The sequence below is a fragment of the Dipodomys merriami genome, unplaced genomic scaffold (genome assembly GCF_024711535.1).
Source record: "Dipodomys merriami isolate MVZ:Mamm:240054 unplaced genomic scaffold, mDipMer1.0.p SCAF_203, whole genome shotgun sequence".
NCBI classification, from domain to species: domain Eukaryota; kingdom Metazoa; phylum Chordata; class Mammalia; order Rodentia; family Heteromyidae; genus Dipodomys; species Dipodomys merriami.
This window is the reverse complement of record NW_027203416.1, coordinates 2,096,868-2,122,111: the sequence shown is the minus strand read 5'-3', so window position 1 is coordinate 2,122,111 and position 25,244 is coordinate 2,096,868. Positions and strand designations below refer to the sequence as shown.

At 38.3% G+C, this 25,244-nt stretch overlaps 1 pseudogene; it reads right to left on the bottom strand.

Moving 5' to 3' along the window:
• Positions 1-24,885: 24,885 nt before the first annotated feature.
• Positions 24,886-24,981, bottom strand: LOC138833310 (U6 spliceosomal RNA; annotated as a pseudogene).
• Between the last annotated feature and the right edge of the window lie 263 nt (positions 24,982-25,244).

Here is a 25,244-nt window from a genome sequence, read left to right as displayed (position 1 = left end):
ACATGTAAATGATATATTTATAATATATGCATAATTAAGGATATTCTATAATTACTATAAAAATATGTATAAAACTGGTTTTAATATTATACTGTAAAGGATACAAGGAAAGAAAACATTCCTATCTTAACTGTCTCATTTTCAACGGTAGACAAACTATGCTATAAAAATATATCTTCAAGAAAGCACACCTATGAAATCATGTGTTCATCTTCATCGCTATGAACATCTTCTAACATTGGCTACACTTATCCACTAGCGTCAGCTTACAATCACAAACACTTTGTGATACTTTCTGGATAAAGTTTCTTGTCCTCATTCTCATGAACCTTTCAGTAACTTCAGTGCAGAACATTTTCTCCTGCTTAGCCTGTAGATGATATCATCCTTTGTTATTTCCCATCAAAAAATTGTGGCTAGCAGGCTTGAGTATTGGTATATTCAGAAGTTCTTTGGTTGTGAATTTTTCCTTTCCTTTCTTGGCAAGTGAGCTGGAATAATGAAAAACATTTAAGGCAATGTGTTTTACTGTAAATAAAAACATACTGATTTGAAAATACTACAAATATTCATTCTTTAAATGTATTTTTAATTCAAATATAATAGGGATGGTTTTAATGTTGCATGCCTTTAAATCTAGCTATTTAGATGGCTGAAAACAGAGGATCATGGTTTCAAGCTAGAATAGGTAAATAGACCATGAGTCACTTATCTTTAACTAAGAATCAAAAAGCTAAAAGTGGAGCTGTGGTTCAAATAGAAGACTGCAAGCCTGAACAAAAAGAAGAGTAAAAGAACCTAGGCCCCAAATTTAAGTCATAGTACAAGCACACATATACCATATAGATATATGGTTCCTAATATATTCGAAACCTGGTCATAGATTAAATATGAAGTGTGAAAAAGTATGTAAGTCTGAAATGACTCCGAGGTATTTTGACAAGACAATTGGAAGAGTTATCACTTAATCAAATAGCAATGAGGGATTGGTTTGTAGATAAAGATCAAAGCTCATTTTGGAAACTGTTGAGTTTGTTAAAATCAGTAGCTAGGAGTTGTCAGTAAACGGGATGCTATTAAGCACTGTAATTAAAGAAAGAACAAAGCTGGAGAAAAAACAGAAATAATTACATGTACTCAGTGGTAACAACCATGAGAAGGAATATTATAGAACTAAGATAGAAGTAAGCCCTGGAATACAAATATGTAAAACATGACAAATGAAGAAAACAGTAATAAGTATGCAATGCAGACTTATATGGATAGGTATTTTTAATGTTTAAGGCCTATGAAGTGATTGTGTGATGACCTAAAATTTAAGAAATTGGTAAGGTCAACTATCCCTTGTGCCAACCATAGCTGATAGTTTAAGTAAAACAGGGCCACAATAGTGTGTCTTGATTTACCAAAGTGAAAACAGGCCAATATTTGGAAAGCCAATTTTTGGACATGTGGTTGGAGTGACAATTACTGCAGTTTGTTCAAGTATCAGTAGAAGGGTACAGTTTTAGCACAATGATAGAAATCTTTCAGGGATCAGGTAGATTTCCCTCGGTCTTCAAATTTCCTTTTTTTTTCTGAGTACCAAAATATCATTACTGGAAGCCAGTCCCAAATTTTGCCTTTGGCAATTTATCAGATATTCAGTCTATCACTTGTCCAAATAATAGAGAATGTGAACAGGTCTACATTGAGCACTCACAGGAGACAGGTCTCTGGAATTTCTCACGAAGAACCTTCTGCAATCGTGGGCTGGATAGAGCTGGATTATATACAAAATAGACATCATAGATTGAAAGTATTCTGCTAAATTGACACTTGAGATATTGGATGTTTTAACTGCATTGTATTGATTTTTATGAATCAATTAATTAGATACTTCATACCACATGATATTTACTACACAATGAAATGCATGCTTATTGCATTTCCTTTGTATAACATATACTATGTTTTGAAATTTGGTAAAAATGATTCGTCTTTTTATTTTTTTTTAATAAGGATTACTCCTAGTTCTCAAGAGTGGGGAAATGCCCTGGAACATTGTAACTTCAAGTCATATGATGCCATGTGTCATATCCTATTTTCCTTGTACAGACTTGGTAATAAATTATATGTCATTTATTTTTTATTTTTATTTATTTTCTATTGCAGCACCTTGATATGTGTAATTAAAACTGTAGTTTTCTTCAAGTATTTCATCTTACACTCAAGTTTTTTTCTTCCAAGCTTTCTAATAAATATGTAATCTATTCAATTTTGAAAAGTACTGCTGTACCTCCCACTTATTTGTGGCATTTCTGAAACCCTGTGTGTCAGGGTAGATACCTTTGCCAGAAACAAGTATTGTTGAATACATAACATTTGGCTACTTAGAGAACAAAGGATGTGAAGCTACACTAGCCAGATAAAGATCTTCCAGGACAATTCAAGGGCAACTCATGTACTCTCTATGTAGGTGAATAGGGAGCATAGAAAAGAAATTCTTACACTTGAAAATGATTGAGTGTGTGTGCACATAGGTGTTCACTTATTTATCTATTGCTAGAGTTTTACACATTCACAGTTTCCAAAATCCAGAGAATCACATCCATGGGCATCGCTTTCCTATGTTGCTCTTTGGGTAATAAGAATGTAACGTGGTATTGTCCTGTAGTAGAGAAATTACTCAGAGATTCAAGTTTTTTTCTTTCAATATGTTGCTTGTTCCTACCTCTAAAATTAGGAAGTCTGTTAATACATAATATATTTTAAATTATTACATATTTAATACATAACACAATATATAATATATTATATATAATACCTGACAGTATTATATATTCATAAGGTTAAATATGGCAAACCTATCAATGTCCATACTTTCCTAGCCATGATTAGGTTCAGTAGAGTTATGTGCATTACATCTCCACAGGGAAAGTCTACTGAAGTTATGATGACCTTGACCTAGATAAGGAGAATTCCTGTAAAAAGAGCCTCTCCTCAATTTTGAGAAAAGATAAGTTTGGAAGTTTTTTAGTTTTTTTTTGTTTGTTTTGATTTTGGCCAGTCAAATGGCCTGAACTTTGGGCCTGGGCACTGCCTTTCACCTCTTCAGCTCAAGGCTAGTGCTCTACCACTCAAGCCATAGTAACACTTCTGGCTTTTTGTACTTATGTGGCACTGAAGAATCGAACCCAGGGCCTCATGCATACAAGGCAAGCACTCTACCACTGAGCCACCTTCCCAGCCCAAGTATGGAAGTTTTTGAGAAGAGGGATTTGGCATTTGCTTTGCAGCCTTGATTATTAATGAATAGGTATTATTTTACTCCAAATTTCGTCTCCTTTTATGTTCCATAAACAGTTACACATGATCATCATTCCATCGCATATCTTTTTTTTTTTTTTTTTTGTCGGTCGTGGGGCTTGAACTCTGGGCCTGGGTGCTGTCCCTCAGCTCTTCAGCTCAAGGCGAGTGCTGTACCACTTGAGCTACAGCGCCACTTCCATTTTTCTGGTGGTTTAATGGAGATAGGAGTCTCACGGTCTCTCCTGCCCGGGATGGCTTTGAACTGCGATCCTCAGAATTCAGCCTTCTGAGTTGCTAGGATTACAGGCATGAGCCACCAGCTCCCAGCTCCATCGCATATCTTTAAGTGCTTCATTTTTTTCTTTTATCATTATTATTTTGTTGTTGTAGTTTTGCTGATCCTGAAGCTTGAACTCAGGTCCTAGGCAGTGTCCCTGAACTCAAGGCTAGTACTCTGCCACTTGAGCCACAGCACAACTTTTGGGTTTTTCAGCCTTGGCTTGCTTTGAAGCATAATACTCAGATCTCAGCCTCCTGGGTAGCTAGCATTACAGCTGTGAGCCACCAGCGCCCAGCAAGTCCCTCTCTTTTAGATATTATTCTAAAAGCCTCCTGTCCAAGGTCACTCCTAAGATAGTAAATGGACCTATGCCAATAGTTCCTTCAAACTCTTATCTCCTGTTATGTCTATGGTGTGTCTTTTGCATCTTATCCTAGACCTAATTCACTGTTCTCTTTCTAATCCATGATTCTAGATGTGTTACTAATAATTACCTAAATTTTGTGGTTATAAACACTAAATCACTCAACTATTAATTTCATTTAAATTTTTTTCAATATGATTGTTCTTCAGTACAAATCTGAGCTTATACTCACCTCTTCCTTCTACCTCTTGGCATGAGCAGAGTCTGGGCCTATTCTACCTCAAATGCAAGAGGTTAGCCAAAGAATAGCCTAGAGTAATCCTGCCTAGGAGTCCGGACAATTAGTTGAGTGCCTGAAAGAAGCAATGCATTCCTGGCATGGGAAGGGGTGAGAGAGACAACAGCCTAGAGAGCAAACTGACAGTCACAACATTTAACAACTTCTCTTTTGGAGAAACTGACCTCCTGCAAAGTGGCAGTGAGATAACTCGCATAGCGAATTTTCGTATATGGAGGAACTTGTCATGTTTCACTACACAACTCACTTGTAGTCAAAGAGAGGGTCATTCTTTTGTGTCCTCCATAGGCCCAGTCTCATTTTATCTCCATCTTAGACTTTGCTCATAGTCTGTTCCTTCCAGAAGGTCCTTGATGAAGAAAGTGTGATCTTTTGGCTTCTGACTGGCCCTGTGGGAACTGACGCCACTTTTGGTTTTGAACCTGTTCTTTCTGACATTGGGAAAGCTCATTCTCTGAATTTTGCCTGAGGGAGTGAGTTTCTCCATTTCCAAAGAGGTCAATTAATATCTGATTCTAAGACCCAAGTGGAAGTCCTTCACCAGATCCTACAAGCTGGAGTGGATGTTAGCTCAGACTCCAGGCCATCCTCATATTTCTCCAGCTCTTTGTCATGAACCAAAAGGTTACAGGAGTTCAGTTCAGAAACAAAGATAAATGAAAATAACAGAAGAATCATTGACAGGGGGAGGAATTAGAAACATTGGGGGAAACAAGGGCTCAGAAAATCTAGGATCACTCACATCATTTGGGAATGACATCATAAGATTAGGAAATAAAAGTAATATATTACTACCTAAATTAGTAACTCGTCTATTGTACATCACAACTGTTCTGTCAAAAGGTAGCTGTCCTAGTTGTATTTTGATGAGGGAAATGGAGCACATTCTTTCCTCACTGAGTTCTACTGAGTATTTTCATCCATACCCCAGGTTGTTCTCACTCTCTACTTCTCTGTTACTTTCCTTTGCTGGATTCAATCAATGACACTTGAAAGTGTGATAATCTTCAGACATGTAATTACATTTTCTTCTAATCCATTTGTTATCAAATAAAACAAATTATGTGGAAATATATGTCTATGGTAAATTTTCTCCATGGCATATTTATTTGATGATATTAGTATTATTTTTATAGTTTCAACTTTAAAACGTGAGGAAAATGTTTTGTTACTATTAGCACTAACTATTTGCACATTTTTTTGTATTTTTCCATGTCTGTGTATTTGGTATTAACCTTCTAACATTGTCTTTTTCCTCAAATGTTGCCTTCTTAAAATTTCAAGTTACAAGCTATATATGATGGTCCTGTATGTGTGCAGTGATATATTTAAATTTTGATCTGATATCCACATATTATAGGATATCATCAACCTATTGTAACTGCCCTGAAAATAAATAGGGAGGTCCTCAACTGCATGGATCAACTAGATTTAACAGACATCTACCAAATATTTCGGCCAGCACCATCAGAATACACGTTTTCCTCAGAAGCACATGGGATATTTTTCAAAATAGATCACATTTTAGGTCACAAAGCAAACTTCTCTAAATTCAGAAACATTGTACTTTTACCTTGTGTTCTCTCAGACAACAAGGGAATAAAATTACAACTCAACACCAAAAGCCACCAAAGAAAGTCCTGTAACACGTGGAGGCTGAACAACACACTGTTGAATTACCAGTGGGTCATGGAAATGATTAGAAAGGAAATTCTAATATTCATGATATTCAACAAAAATTAACACACAATTACCAGCTCCTCTGAGAAACATCAAATACAGTACTCAGAGGCAGTTTAGAGCTCTGAGTTCCTACACCAACAAATTGGAGAGATCTGAAACCAACAATTTAATGACACATCTGAACGTCCTAGAAAAAGAGCAAAAAGATAAATCCCAGTCCAGGAGACAGAAAGAAATAATTAAAATTACATCAGAATTAAACAAATTAGTTTTAAAAATGATAAAAATAATCAACAAAACAAATAGTTGGTTCTTTGAAAAAATTAACAAAACTGACAGACCTTTAGCAAATCTTATCAGAAAAAGGAGAGTACACAGCCAAGTAAATAAACTCAGAAATGAGACTGGAAACTTCACCACGGAAACAACCAAGATTCAGAAAATTATAAGGGAATACTTCTCAAAACTTTACGTTAATAAGTTTGAAAACGTGGCAGAAATGAACCTTTTCCTGGCAGATATCGACATGCCGAAAATCAACCACAATGAGTTAAACCAACTTAACAGGCTCATACCAACCACTGAAATAGAAACAGTAGTAAGAGATCTTCCATCTAAGAAAAGCCCAGGACTAGATGGATTTACAGTGGAATTCTACAAGGCCTTCAAAGCAGAGGCCACACCAATAGTCCCTCCAATTCTTCAATGAAATTGAAAGAGAATGTTACCTACCAAACTCATTCTATGACGCCATGATAACCCTCATCCCAAAACCAGGCAGGGACTCATCAAAGAACAAGAACTATAGGCCCATTTCTTTGATGAACATTGATGCAAAACTTCTCAACAAAATTTTGGCCAATCGATTTCAACAATTCATCCAAAAAATCATAAACTGCGATCAAACAATATTCATTTCAGGGATGGAAAGCTGGTTCAATATAGCAAATCAATTAACATGACTCGTCACATCAACAAACAGCAAGGATTAGAACCATATGATTATCTCAATAGATGCAGAGAAAGCATTTGACAAGATCCAACCAACCCTTTAGGATGAAGTTTCTGGAAAAATTAGGAATTTATGGAACATTCCTCAACACAATAAAGGCTGTATATGACAAACCTACAGCAAGCATTACAATTAATGGTGAAAAACTAAAGCCATTTCCTCTTATCTCAGGAATGAGACAAGGATGTCCACTCTCCACTTCAGTTCAATTTAGCATTAGAATGCCTAGCTACAGCAATACGACAAGATGCAAACATCAAAGGGATCCAAATTGGGAAAGATGAAGTAAAATTCTCCCTCTTTGTAGATGACATGATTTGCTATTTAAAGTATCCCACGGACTCCACTACCAAATTACTGAAGCTGATTCAAAATTTGGCAAAGTAGAAGGGTATAAAATTAACCCTCAATAATCAATGGCTTTTCTGTATGACAACATTGCCAATATCATGGGTGAAATCAGGAAGGCAACTCCATTCATAATAGCCCCACAACAAATAAAAAACCTAGGAATTAACTTAACCAAAAAAGTGAAGGACCTCTATGATGAAAACTTTAAAAACCTTGCAATCCCATTTGTCCAACCTTTCTTTGATTTGTTCTGTTTCCGGGTCTCTATTCAGAAAATTTCGGCCTGAGCCAAGGAGACCTAGGGTTTCTCCTATTCCATCCTATAATGTTTTCAGAGTGTCTGCTTTGAATTCAAGGTCTTTGATCCACTTGGAGTTGATTCTGGTGTACAGTTGTCATGTCCAAAATGAGCTTTACAACGTCGGTGAGGGGGGGGAAGGGGGGAAGGAGAAGGATTGGGATTGGGATTGGGGGGAGGGGGGAGGCTGGGAAGGGATGTGAAGGGTAAACAAAGGAGGAGGCTGCAATGCTTGGTAAGAAATGTACGCATTATCCTGCCCATGTAATTGTAACTCCTCTGTACAGTATGTTCATAAATAAAATTAAATTAAATTAAAAAAAGGAAACTTTAAAAACCTTAAAAAGGAAATCAAAAGAGAAATTTGGAAGCAGAAAAACCTCCCATGCTCCTGGATTGGAAGGATCAACATCGTGAAAATGGCAATACTTCCCAAAGCTATCTACAAATTTAATGTGATACTTATCAGTATTCCAACCTTATTCATCAAGGAAATAGAAGAGGCAATCCAAAAATTCATATAGAACAATAAAAACCCAAATAGGAAAAACAATCCTTCACAGTGCTGGAGGAATATCAATACCAAATTTCAAACTCCACTACAAAGCCATAGTAATCAAAACAGCCTGCTACTGGCACAAGAACAGACCTCAGGACCAATGGAATAGAATTGAAAACCCAGATATGAACCCACACCTAATCTTCGATAAGGGAGCTAAAAAATAGAATGGAAGAAAGACAGCCTCTTCTGTAAAGGGTGATGGCTAAATTGGTTGATCACTTGTAGAAAACTAAAGCTAGAGCCTTATATAGCATCCTGAACAAGAATCAACACCAAATGTATGAAAGAACTCAGAGTCAAAGCAGACAGCCTGAAAACAGTACAGAATGGAATACAAGATACCATAGATCTCCTTGGCACAGGCAGAAATTTTCTTAATAGAAACCCAGAAACACAACAAATCAAAGAAAGCTTGGACAAACGGGATTGCATGAAATCACAGAGCTTCTGCTGGCACAGAACATAGCTAGCCAGATCAATAGAAATCCCAAGGATTTGGAGAAGATCTTCACTAGCCATACAATGGACAAGTGTCTCACATCTAAAATATACCTGAAACGCAAATAATTAAAATGCCCAACAACAAACCCTCAAAGAAACAATTGCCCAATGAATAAGTGAGCTAAAGACTTAAAGAGAAACTTCTCTGAAGAGGAAAGAAGGGTGGCCAATAGACACATGAAGAAATGCAAAACCTCCATAGCCATAAAAGTAATGCAAATCAAAACACCATTGAGATACCACTCTCATTCCATTTAGAATGTATATATTCAAGAATTGTAATAAAAACAGATGCTGGAGGAGATGTGGACCAAAGGGAACCTTTCTGCATTGTTGGTGGGAGTGTAAACTTGTTCAACCACTTTGGAAGGTAGTATAGAGATTCCTCAAAAGACTCCACTTAAAGCTCCCCTATGACCCAGCAATCCCACTTTTGGGCATTTACCCAAATGATCACAAACAAAGCTATCAGCACAACTATGTTTATTGCAGCATTATTTGCTACAGCTAAGATGTGGAACCAACCCAGATACCCCTCAGCAAATGAATGGATCAATAAAATGTGGTATATATACACTATGGAATTCTATGCCTCCATCAGAAAAGATGGCATTGCCCCATTTGTTATGAAATGGAACGACTTGGAAAAAATTATATTAAGTGATGTAAACCAGGCCCAAAGAAACATAGGTCCCATGGTTTCCCTTATTTGCAATAACTAATATATGTCTGAGACAAGCAGAAACTGTCAGAGAAGTTGATGTTAGGAGAAATTAACTCCAAGATAAGGATTCAAATGCATTTTTTTTCTTGTGATTGTTTCTAACATACGTATAAGGTGATTTCTTTGTTTCTTTGTATGTCCTTCCCCTACGGTAAGGCCTTGATTTCACTGTATTTGATGTTTGTATAATTTCTGGAGGGGAGGGAAAAAACATATTGTTTAAATGGGGATACAGGTGGACCCATTCCAGCAATGAGATGTACAAGACTTTATGTCGAAAAACAAAATGTACAACTTTGGCTGGGAGGTGAGGTGGGGGAAGATGGGAAGGGATGGAAACGGGAAACAAACGAGGACGCAACAACGCTTGGTAAGAAATGAACTCATTACATTGCCCATGTAATTGTAGCCCCTCTGAAAGGTAAGTTCACAATTTTTAAAAAAGATGCAAAAAATCACCTCTATGGTTTCTTGTGAAAAGACAGAAGAATACAATCAGTTTCTCAAGGAAACTGACCCATAACTATAGTATTGTCAATTCCATAAATGATGTAAGAAGACAAGAACAAATTTCAACTCAAAGTGTATGATATAAAATTTACTTTGTCTCCTGTAAACAACCTTTCAATTCTATCTATGTCTTCTTCCCAAAGTGATTGGTATTTTATTCTAATCATATTTTTAAATTAACTTTAAGTAGCTGTACAGAAATTGCTGTTTGACAAAGCAGTTTATGTATAGTATTTAGTGTGTTTTTTTTCTTTTCTTTTTTCTTTCCTGAGGTTTGAAATCTGGGTCTGGGCGCTGTCCCTGAGCTCCTTTGAATGAACGCTAGAACTCTTTCACTTGAAGCACAGCAGTACTTTCAGATTTTTCTGAGATTTAATTGGAGATAAGAATCTCATGGATTTTCCTGCCAGGGCTGGCTTCAAAACTCAATCCTCAGCCTCCTGAGCATCTAGGACAACAGGCGTGAGCCTCTAGTGCCAGGCTTAATAAAATGCATCATGTTTATTTTTGCCTAGTCCTGGGGGTTGAACTCAGGGTCTTGGCAATGTTCTTGAGCTTCTTTTCCTCATGCTAGCACTCTATGACTTGTCATAGTGCCAATTACAGATTGTTTTGTTTATGTAGTACTGAGGAATCAAACCCATGCTTCACACATGCAAGGCAAACATTGCATGATCTAGAAGTCAGAGAAAAAAAATGTGTTACCAGGATGAAACAGGTTTGGGATGGGAAAAAGAGAAGTAGTGGGTTTAATTATAAAAAGGAAGCATGAGACAGACTCATTTTTGGTAAAGAAACGTGTCTGTAAATATGGTATATTCATATAGAGTTGATAGAAATATGTTGGGCTTAATATGTGTGCAAAATAATTAAAACTACTGAAGTCTGCATAAAGTATTTGTGAAATATTAATGTCCTACTTGTGATGTCATGCTATAAATATTTAAAGAAACCAGGAAAATTATTCCAGGGATATTTCTGTGTTCTTCTGATAACTTCATAAAGATCCATACTAACCTCAATAGAATTTAATGATAACTAGAAAACAGAAGTCAATATGGAATGTTTACATCGAAAAATAGTCTGGGTCTAAGCTTGAGCTGAAATATATCCTGCTAATTAGAAGGCAGAGATTTAGAAGACATATCAGGGCCAGTTTTGACAAAAAAAATAGTGAGAAATTACAAAACCAAAGTAAGTTAGACATAGTGTAATTTCCCTGTTATCTCACGTTTGTGGAAGTCATAGGGAATAGATCATTGCTCATGAGAGGCTTGGCCAGAAAAATAATCTAAAGTGGTTAGAGTCTTAGCAACTTCAAGCACCAGTAGTGCCAAAGGAAAAAAAAGAAAAAGAAGAAAACAGAAAAGGAAAGGAAAGGACAGAAAAGGAAACTATTTCCATTTCATTCTTAGTTTTATGTCAGTGGGTACAAGAATTGAAAATATTTTGTTTAGTTTTTGAGGATTCAGGCCTCTCTAATATGAAAGTATTTATTTCAAGTAACTATTGTATTACTACTATGTATGAAATTATTATTAGGCCTTCTTGGAGATTTAACCCATGGCTTTGTATATATTAGTCTGTTTCTACAACTGAACTGTACCCCAGCTCTCTTGTAAAGTTTAGAAACTGTTAATGAATTCTTGAATAGTTAGCTATTCTACTTTTCATCTTATCTTTTCTCTCCCACCTTTTCCACTGTGTATTTTAATTTGTGTTGAAAACTTTCCTCAATTTTATCTTCTAAACTTAGAATGTTGCTGTTGAGTTTATAGAGAAGTCGGTCTAGTTCAAAGCCTTGGCTTGGTGCCAGCTAAGTAAGGTATAGCTGCACAAAGGAAGAGGGATAAAATAGGAGTGGTTATAAACAAAAGCACTGGTCTGAAGCCTCAAAATAAGGACCCCAGTCTGTGTGGACCAGTCACTAACGAGGTTTTTAAAAAAATAACCATCACTATTTTAGATTTTTGCAGAGTGGGATAGTGCATAGTCACAGGCAATGTCTGCACTGTCAGGTAGTCCAGTCTGCTCTTTCACATGTTACCCAATAGCCAAGTTTCAACACAAATGACTATAATGAGAATGTACAAATCATACTGTGACTTTTCCCTCTCATGAATCAAAATTCTGTCAAATGATTTCTGTCTGCAAGATGTTTACACATTTCTCATTATCTTTCCTATTTTGTCTTCAATAATATTGATGCTCATACTACTTTTTTGTTGTTGTCTTGTGTGTACGTGCCATTTTAGGGCTTGAACTCAATGTTTAATGGTCTCCTTCATATTTATTGCTCATGGATGATGACACTCTATTCCTTGAGCCACATTCTCACCTTCTGCTTCTTGCTGGATAATTGGAGATAATTTTTCACATCAGCTAACACCAAGCTTTGCTATACTGTTATTTTAATTATGTGTTAGAAGAAAGTGGAAGTATATTTGTTTTAAGTGTGCAATTTTCAAATACAAGTTTGAATCAACTTGATATAATGTAACATCAATTTTAACAGTGAAATATATGAATGTTACACATTCTCAAAGAAATATAATTGAAAACAAAAGGCATAATTGTTTTCTTAGAACAAGTAATGGAACCATGAATTTCATTCATATTATAATTCATGTTTTATATAACTTTAATTAGCACCCTTCCATGACTAGGTTCAATTCCTCTGTACCACAGAAAAAGAAAAAGCCAAAAGTGACACTATGACTTAAGTGATAGAGTGCTAGCCTTGAGCAAAAGAAGCTCAGGAACATGCCCAGAACTTGAGTTCAAGCCCCAAGATTGGCAAAAAAAAAAAAAAAAAAATGAGCCTGATGAGACGTATTCTTCTGGGAATCAGAGGAGGGCTGAGTTTATAGGTAAGAGGTAGGGTAGAGGGTAGGTGATGGTGGTTAACCTCTGTAAGCTACTCAGGAGGCTGAGATCTGAGGATCCCAATTGCAAGCAGGAAAGTCTATATGAGACACTTTTCTCTAATTAAACACACAAAAAGCCAGAAGTAGAGCTGTGGTTTAAGTACTAGAGTGCTAGCCTTGAGCACAAAAGCTCAGGGATCAGGGACTGGGAAGGTGGCTCAGTGGTAGAGCGCTTGCCTTGCATGCCTGAGGCCCTGGGTTCGATTCCTCAGCACCACATAAGAAAAAAGAAAAAAGCCAGAATGGCGCTGTGATTCATATGGTAGGGTGCTAGCCATGAGCTGAAGAGCTGAGGGACAGCACCCAGGCCTAGAGTTCAGGCCCCACAACTGGACCCAAAAAAAAAAAAAAAAAGCTCAGGGATCAGATACCATCCAGGCCATGAAATCAAACCCCACAAGCACGCACATGCACACACACACACACACACACACACACACACACACACACACACACACACACACACACACACACACACACACACACACACACAAACCCAAGATAGAGCAGTTGCCAGTCAGCCTGCACAAGTTCCATCTCTAGCAACTCAATATTTTTAAAAAAAGAGGAAGAAGGGAAGGAAAGACTTGCTCCAGGAGGTGATATAAGCAGTGTCAAAATTCCACAGGAGTTCTAAGATGTGGATTCAGGGCACAGGGCCTCAGGAAGAAGGTACAGCATGGGCAAATGTCCTGAGGTGTGGTGTAGAACTGATGGTATGGGTGGAATGAAGGTTCTGTGGCTTCAGGCAAGTATGGCAGGACATTCAAGGCTGAGTCACAGGTAGGGCAGAGGGTGGGGTCCCAGAATGGGGCCCAGGGTGAAGATTAGGTCAGATTTTACCAGGGACCCCATCCATTTCCTGTGGCTGGGAGCTTATTTTTAACAGCTCCTGACCCTCAGACCTCCTTTGCATGTAGGATTCAGGGCAAATGCAGGGAATAATGCTTGCTTAAGAAAAGCTTCTAGCCCAATGCCACCAGTGGCTCAACCCCTGTAAATCTTAGCTACTCAGGAGACTGAAATAGATATCTTGTGTCAAGCCAGCTCAGGGGAGGAAAGTTAGTGAGACTCTTTTTGCCGATGACCTACCAAAAGCCAGAAATGGAGCTGTGGCTCAAGTGGTAAAGTGCTAACCTTGAGTGAAAAAGTTAAGAGACCAGAGCCCAGATCCTATGTTCAAGCCCCAGTACTGGCACAGAAAAATAAAGAAAAGCTTTCAGGAGCTCCTAGCTCACTGTGGTGAAAGGCCATATCAGCTGGGCACTGGTGGCTCACACCTGTCCTCCTAGTCCTCAGAAGACTGAGATGTGAGGATCATGGTTCAAAGCCAGCACAAGCAGGAAAATCAGGGAGACTCTGATCTCCAAGGACCCTCCATAAAACCGGATGTGGCTCTGTAGCTCAAGTGGTAAGCTAAAGAGTTTGGGGACAGCGACCAGGCCCAGAGTTCAAGCCCCATGACCAACCCCTGGCCTACTTGTATCTCACTCTGTGGCTCTAGGCCCACTTTCCAGTGGGCCCATAAGGGTCTCCCAATTCTAGGTGTCCTACAAGTCTTGAGAGCAGCCTGTTTGGAGGCCATTCCCTACAGAGCAAGACACAGTATCAGAGAAGGGTGGAGCCTTGGGGCATGGAGATAACCAGAATGGCATCTGTCATGGATGTAATGTGGATCTGAACAGTAAATTGAAGTCTCAGACCACAGTTCTGAGCCAGGAGGGGAAGAAGCTGCAAGATGTCACACCAGGTAATGCCCACTCATGCGGGTATCACAAGAGTGTGAATTTGTCAGGCACACCTTGGGCAGGTGTTGAGTTGGGCTCATGAAAGACTTGTAGTCTGAGGAATCCACAGCCAGCTGGCTGTCCCTGTAGTCCCAGGGCTCAGAGGCCTCCTTTCCTCACTAGTGCTCAGGGGCACATGAAGGTCTGCAATCGTGGGCCGACTACAAATGAGCATCCATTTGGTCCTGTGGCCCAGTGCACAGATGGAGGGACAGGTTCCATGGAACTTACTGCCATGGCCCAGACCCCTTAGCCCAAGAAGGATTTAGGTAGAAACCACTTGATATGCCTGTAGAGTTTACTGTGACAATACCTCAGGACTGCCCCCAGTTCTAGCTCAGCTCATCATTACCACCTTCCTGTGTATGTGTTGTGTGTGTGTGTGTGTGTGTGTGTGTGTGTGTGTGTGTGTGTGTGTGTGTGTGTGTGTGTGTCTGCATGTCTGTGTGTCTGTGTGTGTCTGTGTGTGCATGCAGGGCCTGGGCTCTGGGCCTCACTTTTTTCATTCAGGGCTAGCACTCTACCACTTAAGCCACAGCTTTTCTTCCAGGTTTTGGGTGGTTATTTGCAGAAGAGAGTCTCACAGACTTTTCTATCTAGGCTGCCTCTGAATGGCACTCCTCAGATCTCAGACTCCTGAAGAGCTAGGAGTATGAGAGCATGAGCTATTAGCATCTGGCCACACTTCCTTTCTTGGCTAAAACATACTATCTCTACATAGCACCCATCTACAGCTACCCCTCCTACCCCAGGCTTCAGATGAAACATAACCTCCTCCCCTAAGGAAAAAGAATGGGATCAGGTTTGAGTTATACGTTCTTCACACAGTCAGGGGCTGGTGGAAGCTGATGTGGAGGTCAGAGATCTAGGCCAGGGCAAGTAGACAGCTGTTAGAACAGAAGAGATTCGGAAAAGACATCCATGCAGCTGGATGCCAGTGGCTCATGCCTATAATCCTAGCTACTCAAGGCTGAGACCTATGGATCAATCAAGATTCAAAGCTAGCCTGGGCAAACTCTTATCTCCAAAGAATCATGAAAATGATGGGAAGCGGAGCTACTGTAGTTCAAGTAGTACAGAACCAACCTTGTTCAAACAAGTTAAAGATACCTAGGATACCACCTAAGCTCTGAGTTTAAGCCCTGGTAAACACACACACACACACACACACACACACACACACACACACACACACACACACACACACACACACACACACACACACATCCTTAGCAGTTGCCAGAGGCTCATACCAGAAATCCTAACTACTCAATTGGTTGAGCTCTTAGGGCAGCAACTTAAACCAGTCAAGGCAGGAAAGTATGTGAGACTCGTCTGTCTATTCAGCTACTAAAAAAGATGAAAGGTGAGCTGTGGTTCAAGTGTTAGAATGTTAGCTTCGAACAAAGGAAGCTCAGGGACAGTGCCAAGCTCTGAGTTCCAGCTCTAAGATTTTTTTAAAGACACCCTATACCCCATTCAGGCCATAAATCCTGATTTTGGTCATCCTAGATCTCACCTCTACTCCTACCACTTCCACAGCACAAGTGTCCGGTGTGTGGCTAGCACTGGGTTAAGAACTTACACAAGGGGGACATAGCCAGTTCAAGGATAATGCCCCAGAACATTGAGGCACTGGCCATACCAGTCTCTCATCCCCTAGTTCTCTGGCCCTGGAGCTCAAAGTCTTTGCCTCTGTATTCTGACATCTGGAATTGTCTAGAGGCCCTGCTAGGGTTGGAAGATAGACTTACCTGTGAAAACATATATTGACATTTCCTAGACATCGACCAATGCTTCCAAGCCAACTTGGCCTCACCTCCCATGTAAACCCTGATCATCCTTGCTGGGTTAGCCTTCAGTCAGCTATCAAGCTCGAGTTGGTCAGAGCCACTGGCAACCACCCTTCCCCCACTCCACTGCCAGACTGCTGAGAGTGGGACGTACAGCCAGAGGCCCAGCTGAGGAAAATTACAGGACATCGCATGACTGACCCTGCCCCCCCAGAGGCAGGGGAGAACATATGCCAGCTGGCCCTGCTGACCCAGAATCCTCTGGAGGTGTACAAAGATATGGACAGCCGAATTTGGGCTCCAAAGAAAAAGTGGAATATTCAGGTCTCTGACAATTTAAGACTCATTACAGATCCTGATCGAGGCTAAAGGCAAGTATGCAATGGAGAAGGGGCACTATCCGAGATTAGGAATAGGCAGACAGGCACTCACAAAGTGGACAGGGGAAAATGAGGGAAACACACACACACACACACACACACAAACACACACACACACACACACACACACACACACACACACACACACACTAACGGGTAGCTCAAGGCCTCAGGGAGTCCTTGAGCACATGAATATTCCAACCACCGAGAAGATGGCACTATTGTTATCAGAACAACTGTAGACAAAACTGAGAGCCTCTACACATCTGGAATGGCTCCTAACACAGCAGGTCATTTCCTACTGTACACATAGCTTTTTCCAGAATTTATTTTTTATTTCAGTTTTCTCAAGGCTAGCATTTTATTGCTTGTACCACAGCTCCATTTCTAGTGTTTGTTGGTTACTTTCAAATCAGAATCTAATGGACAGTTTTTTCTTGGTCTGCTTTCAAACACAATACTCACATTTCATCTTTCTGATTAACTATTATTAATGACATGAGCCACTAGTGTGGCTTCTACTTTTTTCTCTATAACTATCTAATGCACATACTTAGATAGTAATGTAAAACTGAGAGTATAGAAGCAAGATGTACAGTGATGATACTGTCCTGTCAGAAATTCAAGTTAGTTATGTAAATTTCTTAAGACCATAAACAAAAAATACCATGATACAGTGTAAGAGAACTCACTATTGAACATATGAGCTTTAAGAGCCTTCTAATAGATCCATTATTTATTGTTACCCAACATTATAAAAAATGTATGAGGCATTGGTAAAATAGAAGTCCTATGCATGACTACATAAATTCTTTGTTTTTTAAGACACTTGTTTTCATCTAAAAAAGTAGGCCTGTCTATTTTCTTCATGTGATTTTGATGATTGAAGGTGCTTAGTGAGAAGGTCAAAATGTATTAGTAGTCCTAAACTATCAATTCTCATTTTTTCTTCTTGGAGAATATAATGATCAAAGCAATAGTTCAGAATCAGCAAGCAATAGTTCAGAATCATGCTTCTAGTGAAAGTGGATCACCAGTGAGAAATCCTCAATACCATTTTCCACAAAGTTTTGTCACAGATAAAATCTTCCTGCCTTCTCTAGCTGCTTTAACTAACTTGGACCTATTTCTTCATTGTACAGGAAAAGTGTGATTCAACTGATTTCAGTGAAATTTTACTAGAATTACCAAGGATTTACTAGAATTACCAAGGATTTAGATTTTTGTCTGTAATTTGTTCAAAGCTATGTCTCTTTATGTAGGCTACTAAAATGTATTTACTAATTCCAAGTAAATATATAAATTCTATTTCCATCTTTTTTAAAAAATAAAATTTTGTTTGCTCTATCAGTTGATCAGAGGCATGAATTTTGTGGCTAGCTAGGTCATTGCATATCTGTATCTCTCTTCCTTTCTCTATTTCATGGTTCTCATAGATAATATGATTGTTCCATAATTATCCTAATTTATTTTGCTTTTATATTTTTGGTTGCATCATTTCACTTTTTGCTCTGCCATTTCCCAAATCATTTATGTAGAGGGCATTATTTCGTCTTTTCTCATTCCTAGAATAAACTGCACATGAAGACATCACTGGTCCTTATTTTCAGTCTGTACTTTTGAATACGGAGGAACATCTTTCCTCTGTTCTCCATCAATTCCCTACTCTCCAGTTAGAATAATTTTGAATAGTAAAATTGGAAAAAGGATATAAATCAGATATGCAGAAAATTCACTAGATTTTTCTGACCAGTTCAACCTATGTGAACTATTAGGGAAATACATGGAAACTTCATTCCCATTGGCACTCAAAGTCTCTGGTGAGGCAATTCTTAGGAAGCTGAGGAACAAGATGAAAAAATAAGGAATGTTATCAATTGCAAGACAAAAATTGGACAAGGATCCAAGTAAATTTCTTCATTGGGCTGCTGAAAATATTCAGCTTACTACAATGTGGAGACTACTTTCCAAAAAGGCCACTCATGTGAATACTAGGGATGATGATGAGTATACCCCTCTTCATCAGGAAGCCTACAGTGGACACTTAGACATTGTCCGTGAGTTGGTGGCTCAAGTGGCAAATGCAATAACTGTAGATGGCTGGACAACCCTGCACAGTGTATATATGCAGAATAATACCAGAGTGGCTTCTTTCTTACGTCATCATGATACAGATACCAATGCCCAAACTAAAGTCCTCTTGCTGCTGAGAATTGAGATAGCAAAGATACAATGGACCTCTGCCACTGACTGGCTCTGTTGGGACGATGGAGGACACCTAGTGGAGGAACTGGAACAGGTGGGGAGATGGCAAACAGACAACTCACACAGAAGAGGAGTGAATGCTGAGTGTGATTTATTGCAGAGGATAACATGCTTTTATAGCTAAAGTCTCCATGAGAAAGGGCAAAAAGTTACACAATCTTGCTGCAAGGCTTCATTTTTAGGTGTTCACCAGCTGGTCGCCTGATCTTGTTTTTTGGATTACGAGCTATGACAATAGGCACTTGTTTTCGGCTTTACCTCTATTTTTTAAGAAATACAATTGGTTTTGATGTTTATCACCTATTAACCATTAACCAGAGCACACGGGCAAGGTGCTGGACAGAAAGGCATGAACTCTAGTACTTTATAGTTACTTTTGTTTAGTTTTGTACTTTATATGTTTCAAATCTTTTTTAAGCAATTGTGCTTCTTTGACATTCTTTAGAGGGTCCCCAATTTGTGGCCAAAATGATGATATTTAGTATACTTAGTTAAATCTGGCCATATATCAAATTTAAGCTCATAGTGTCTTTTCTGTAACCCTTTCACATAATCGTTTACTCTTCTCCATAGAGGCCTTAACTGTCTCATAAGATCTTTCTTGTTCCTTCTTTGATAGTAAGTACCAAGGAGACCTAGATCTAGCAAGTCTCTCAGTAAATGAAAGAGAGTAATAGGAAGTTTTTTCTTCTAAGTAGTTTTCCCAATGGTTGCCGTACTTATCATACACAACTGTAAAAGGCTATGGATTTGGTGGAAGTCTTTGGGGTCCTCTAGATAATGGAGGATCCCACCATTTTCCTCTGATAAGCCATTTCCACCTTCCATCTACCAACTTTTTAAGAATCTTATTTAGCTTTTGGTCTAAATATCCCTCTACATCTTTCTTATCTACAGGATATCTATATGAGTCTATTGTATATGCTTTAGGATTAAAGGGAAGTCTCCAGTAGCCATACACTCTTTTTGATCTAGCCGTGCCTACAGCTTCCTGTAAATCTCTTACAAACAATTGCTTCTGCTGAAGTGATGTCATGAAACCCCCAATACTTTTATATTTACTTATGACTTGTCTAATAGCTTCCACAAGAGGGGCTTTTACGGTAGCACTTAACTCTGGTGAGTTAGTCATATTCTCAGGACACTCATCGGATGTTGGAGTCATCAACACTTTTAAGAAAGAGCCTTGAATAAGGGAACATTGAGCATGAGTAAGTAGAACATGCAGCAGGAACAGTAAAAGATTAATAGGCACTCCTATACAGCAAAGAAAAGCAAAACAGGAACAGAAACACATCTTTCCCAGGGGCTTGACAGCCTTTCCAGGAGGTAGGCCTCTTTGAAGCCCCATTCTCTGAGGTAGACTTCAGTGAAGTCCCATTCTCAGAGATAGGCCTCTTTGAAGCCCCATTCTCTTAGGTAGACTTTGGTGAAGTCCCATTCTCAGAGATAGGCTTCTTTGAAGCCCCATTCTCAGGTCTGAATGCAGGTGTTCCATGCTAAGCAGACTCCACTGGAGTAGGCATGGCATTTGCCCCTTTTTTATATATTAGATGTGCCAGAGAAATTTCTTCTCATATAGAGAAGATGGAGCAGAAGACTAGTTTGAAGAGGACTGTAAAGACAACAAGAATACATATAACAATAAGTATTATGACTTCAAATGTAATCAAGTAGTGCCACCAATCTAAAGGATTAAGACTTTTTAATCCTCTCTGTAAGTCTGCTGCCAAAGAATTTATCCCCACGGTTTCCAAATGAGCTTGACTAAGGGCTGAGATATCTTCCTGTAGCTGTCCTATCTCATGAATTAAGCTATTGTCCTTCCAGAATTTTTGTAAATGCACTTTGGTAACTTCCCAATCTAAGCTCTCATTATAAGGTAATGGGGTAACACAAGTATATTTAAATGACTGATGACAGCTAGTTGTCAGCTGGGTTTTTAGATTATTGACTTCAGTCCTTAACTTTAAGACTACTTTTTCCAAAGCCTCTATTTTGTTTTTTTTTTTTAATTTTGGATCAATAATTTTTTGCTCTGTTAATGTTAGAGAAACATCCTTATTTAACTCATTAACAAAATGTGCCGGGCCTTTTCAACCAGCTTCTTGATCTTTCCCCATATAGGTGGTGTTGCGGTTTTTGTTAAATTAGCCTGTGGTGGTGATAGAGAGAGAGTCTTTATCTTCTGCTCCAGTTTTCTCTGCTGATGTATTTTCATTTTCTTCCTGTCTCTTTTTTGGGCCCAAGAAAGGCCTGATGAGTCTGTTTGGGACCCAAATGGGGGATTCTGCATTCTGTGGGAAAACATAAGCATAGCCTCTCCCGGATGTTAACAGGATGTCTGGCCCACGCCAGGTTCCAGTAAGTAGATCCTTCCATTTTAGTAAAGGAAAAGTTGTAGTTTTTCCCATGCCCCAATGTCTCATCATTGGGGTTATTCCTTGCTCATCAGCATTGAAATAATTAAGAACCAGTAAAGCATGGTTAAGAGTGTAATGGGGGAAGTATTGCTTCTCTCCTCCCTGTCTAATTCTTGTCAATTGACTTTTTAAGGTCTGATGAGCTCGTTTTATGATTGCTTGGCCTTGTGGATTATACAGAATCCCTGTTTTGTGCACGATTTTCCATTGTGCACAAAATTTAGCAAAAGCATTGGAGGTGTATGCTGGTCCATTGTGAGTTTTTATTTCCTTTGGAATTCCTAGGTCTACAAAGGCTTTAACCAAATGTTGAATAACATCTTTCACAGCCTCTCCAGAATGGGCTGTAGCAACCATAGCATGAGAATAAGTCTTTATAGTAACATGGACAAAGGAGAGTTTCCCAAATTTTGTTACATGGGTAAAATCCATTTGCCACAGAACTCTAGGCTTTAAGCCTCTAGGATTAACTCCCATTTTTTGTGGATGAAAAACTTCCGGGCATGCCTCACATTCCCTTACAATTTGTCTTGCCTGTTCTCAGGACACTTGAAACATCTTTCTTAAGGCATTAGCATTCAGATGGTGTAGTCTATGACTTTCCTGAGCTTCTTCTAAAGCTGACATTACGTGACTTTCCTTAGTTAATAAGTCTGCTAACTTGTTCCCTTGAGACAAAGGTACAGGGAGATTACTATGCCCCCTGATGTGTCCCACAAATGCCTTTGTCGTTCTTTGTTGTAATAGCTGTTGTAATTTTATTAATTAGTCTTTTACTTTAGAATGACCAGTAACTAGGGCTGTTTCAATGGCAGGAAACAAGGAAACCACATAGCGCGAATCTGTGTAAAGGTTAAACTCCTCTGAATAATTTTGAAAGGCTAGCAGAACTGCAATAATCTGTTGTGCAGGTACAGTTGGGTCAGAAGATATTAATGGTGGTTTTGTACTGCAATAAACCACAGACTTTCCGCTAGAAGATCCATCTGTAAAAATACTTAATGCCCCTCCCAAAGGTTCTGTAACCAAAACCTTTGGAAATATCACAGGGGTTTCAGTATAAAAGGATGTTGGGACATATGAAAGCTTATTTTACCTGTGTAAGTTAATACAGCAATTTTCCAATCATCATCAAATCGTATCAAATGATCTAATTGTTTCTTATAAGGGATAATAATGTTAGGTATTTCTTGGCCAAATAATTCTCTAGCTCTTAATCTAGCCTTTAAAATCAAATTAGCACAAAAAAAGGGATATGAAGCAACTATTTTTCCAGGGTTATGGGAATAATGGATCCATTCTAGTATCCCATCCTGCCAAAAATATCCTGTGGGAGTAAAGCTTGTAGCCAGAATTTTAAAGGACCATGTTTGTACAATATTAATTTTCTGTATTTTAGCTGTATTCAATGCTTTTTCTACCAATTTTATACAGGATAAGGCGGCAGGAGTTATTTTCCTGGTAGATTTAGGATTAGGGTCTCTGTCCAACATTTTCATCAAAGGATCTAATTGTCCTGTAGCTATTTTTAAACTAGGCCGAATCCAATTAATATTCCCTAATAATTTTTGGAAATCATTTAATGTTTTTCGTTTATCTGTTCTAATTTGTGTCTTTTGAGACATAATATAATCATGTCCAATCACTTTTCCCAGATAATTTAAAGGTCATTCATGTTGAACTTTATCAGGAGTTATTATTATCAAACCGAATTTTGTTAATTGTTCTACCATATCCTGTAATATTTTTTCTGTCTTTTCTCTAGTTTCATCGGCCATAAGTATATCATCCATATAATGAATAATATATGCCCCTGGATATTTTTCTCTAATTTGTTCTATAGCCCTTTTCACATATTGTTGACATAAGGTAGGGCTGTTTTTCATGCCCTGAGGTAGCACTTTCCATTGGTACCTATTATAAGTTTGTTTAAAATTAGCCGAAGTGACACTGAAAGCAAATCTCTTGGAATCTTCTGATTGTAATTTTATTGTAAAAAAGCAATCCTGTAAGTTTATTATTATTATGTATCTACCCTGTGGGACTGCAACAGGAGAGGGTAGACCTGGTTGAAGGGCTCCCATGTTATGCATGGTCTCATTAATTGCCCTCAGATCTTGTAATAATCTCCATTTTCCTGACTTCTTTTTTAATGACAAAAAATGGAGTATTCCATGAACTGGTAGTCTTTTCTATTCTTCCTTTGACTCAATTGTTCTTGAACTAAGTCCTGTGTGGCTTCAATCTTTTCTTGAGTTAGGGGCCACTGATTAATCCATACAGGATCAACACGTTTCCATATTATTTTGTCAGCATAAAGCTGTTCGTCAGTGGCCCCTATGAAAAATTTTGCTCCTTCGATGAGGAGTCTATTTGTCCTATTTTATTTTCATGTCTTGCATGATGTCACTGCCCCATAAAGAAAAGGGCAAGGTGGGAACAACGTAAGGTTTGAAGTGGCCTTACTGCCCTTCACATACCCATTTGAGTCTCTGAGCTGACTAAGCTACATTAGAAGCCATCCCTAATCCAATTAAGGAAGAAGAAGTCTCTTGCACTGGCCAGGCCATAGGACAATCTTTTCCAGCTATACAGGATCTGTCAGCTCCTGTGTCTAAGAGTCCTGTTATTTGTTTTCCATTGACTTTAATGGCCTTGTAAGGCCTTTTATCTGTAATTTCCTGAATCCAGGCTACAGTATCTGTGGTGCCAAACCCTCCTTTTCTGTTTTGAGTCAGTGTGGGATTAGGCAAGTTTAAATATGAGAGTAAAATATTTGGGCAATCCTCTGCCCTTTATTAACTTGAATAGTCTCTTTTAGAGACCTTATCATGACCTTTATAGTGGTAGGCCTGTCTGAGTCTATTACACCTGGTAATACCTCAAAATTCTTTTTATAGTTTGAGCCACCAGCGTCCGGCAACACCAATACTTACTGTAAAAAATTCATGAATTCCGTGGAATTCTTCCAAGTGAATTGCCTGCATTGGATGTCAAAATGTATTCAAGAGTTTTTGTATACATGTATAATGATTTCTGCAGAGTTTGTGAAATTTTAATCAGAAATAATTTTAACTTATCTATTTAAATGAATAGTACAGAAACTAAAGTATTTCTGGTGCTTGTCTGAAAAAGAATATTTTAAAATATTCTATGTTTGTATAATGTGTCCTTTCAGATTGTATTCCATATAGATAGTTTTAGATTCCTTTTTTTCCTAGGTCCTAATATTATTTTTCTTTGGGATAAAATGACAATGTTGTCTAATTTCAAAAGTTTTGTAAAGTTTATGGTATGTAAACGCCTTTCTGAGGTGAAGATTTAATACACTGATGTCAAACTAAATTTAATTATATGAATTACGTATGTTGTTACACTTGTTATTTTGTAATCAACTTTTTAATAAATGTTTTTCATTTCTTGCATCTGAAGAAAGAAAAATACAGAATACTTCACAAATTTTCATATCATCCTTGTGCAATTGCCATGTTAATCTCTGTATTGTAATTGGGAATACGTGCTGCTGAAGCATGTAGTATCTTCCAAATTTAAGCAGTTAATGATGCAATCTTTATACAGACTTATATCCACCGTTGCCTACTTGTAATAAGGAAACTATATTGTTCCTGACAATGCTACTGATCTTATTTCCCTAAAATTCTGTGAATAGTGGAAAAAAAATATATTGTTCATCTTAATGCTCACATTTGCAATTTTTTTTTGTCAATGACAATTTTAAGTCTTTTTCATTTGGAATTTGATCATACTTTCAATAATTTATTGCTAGGTCCAAAG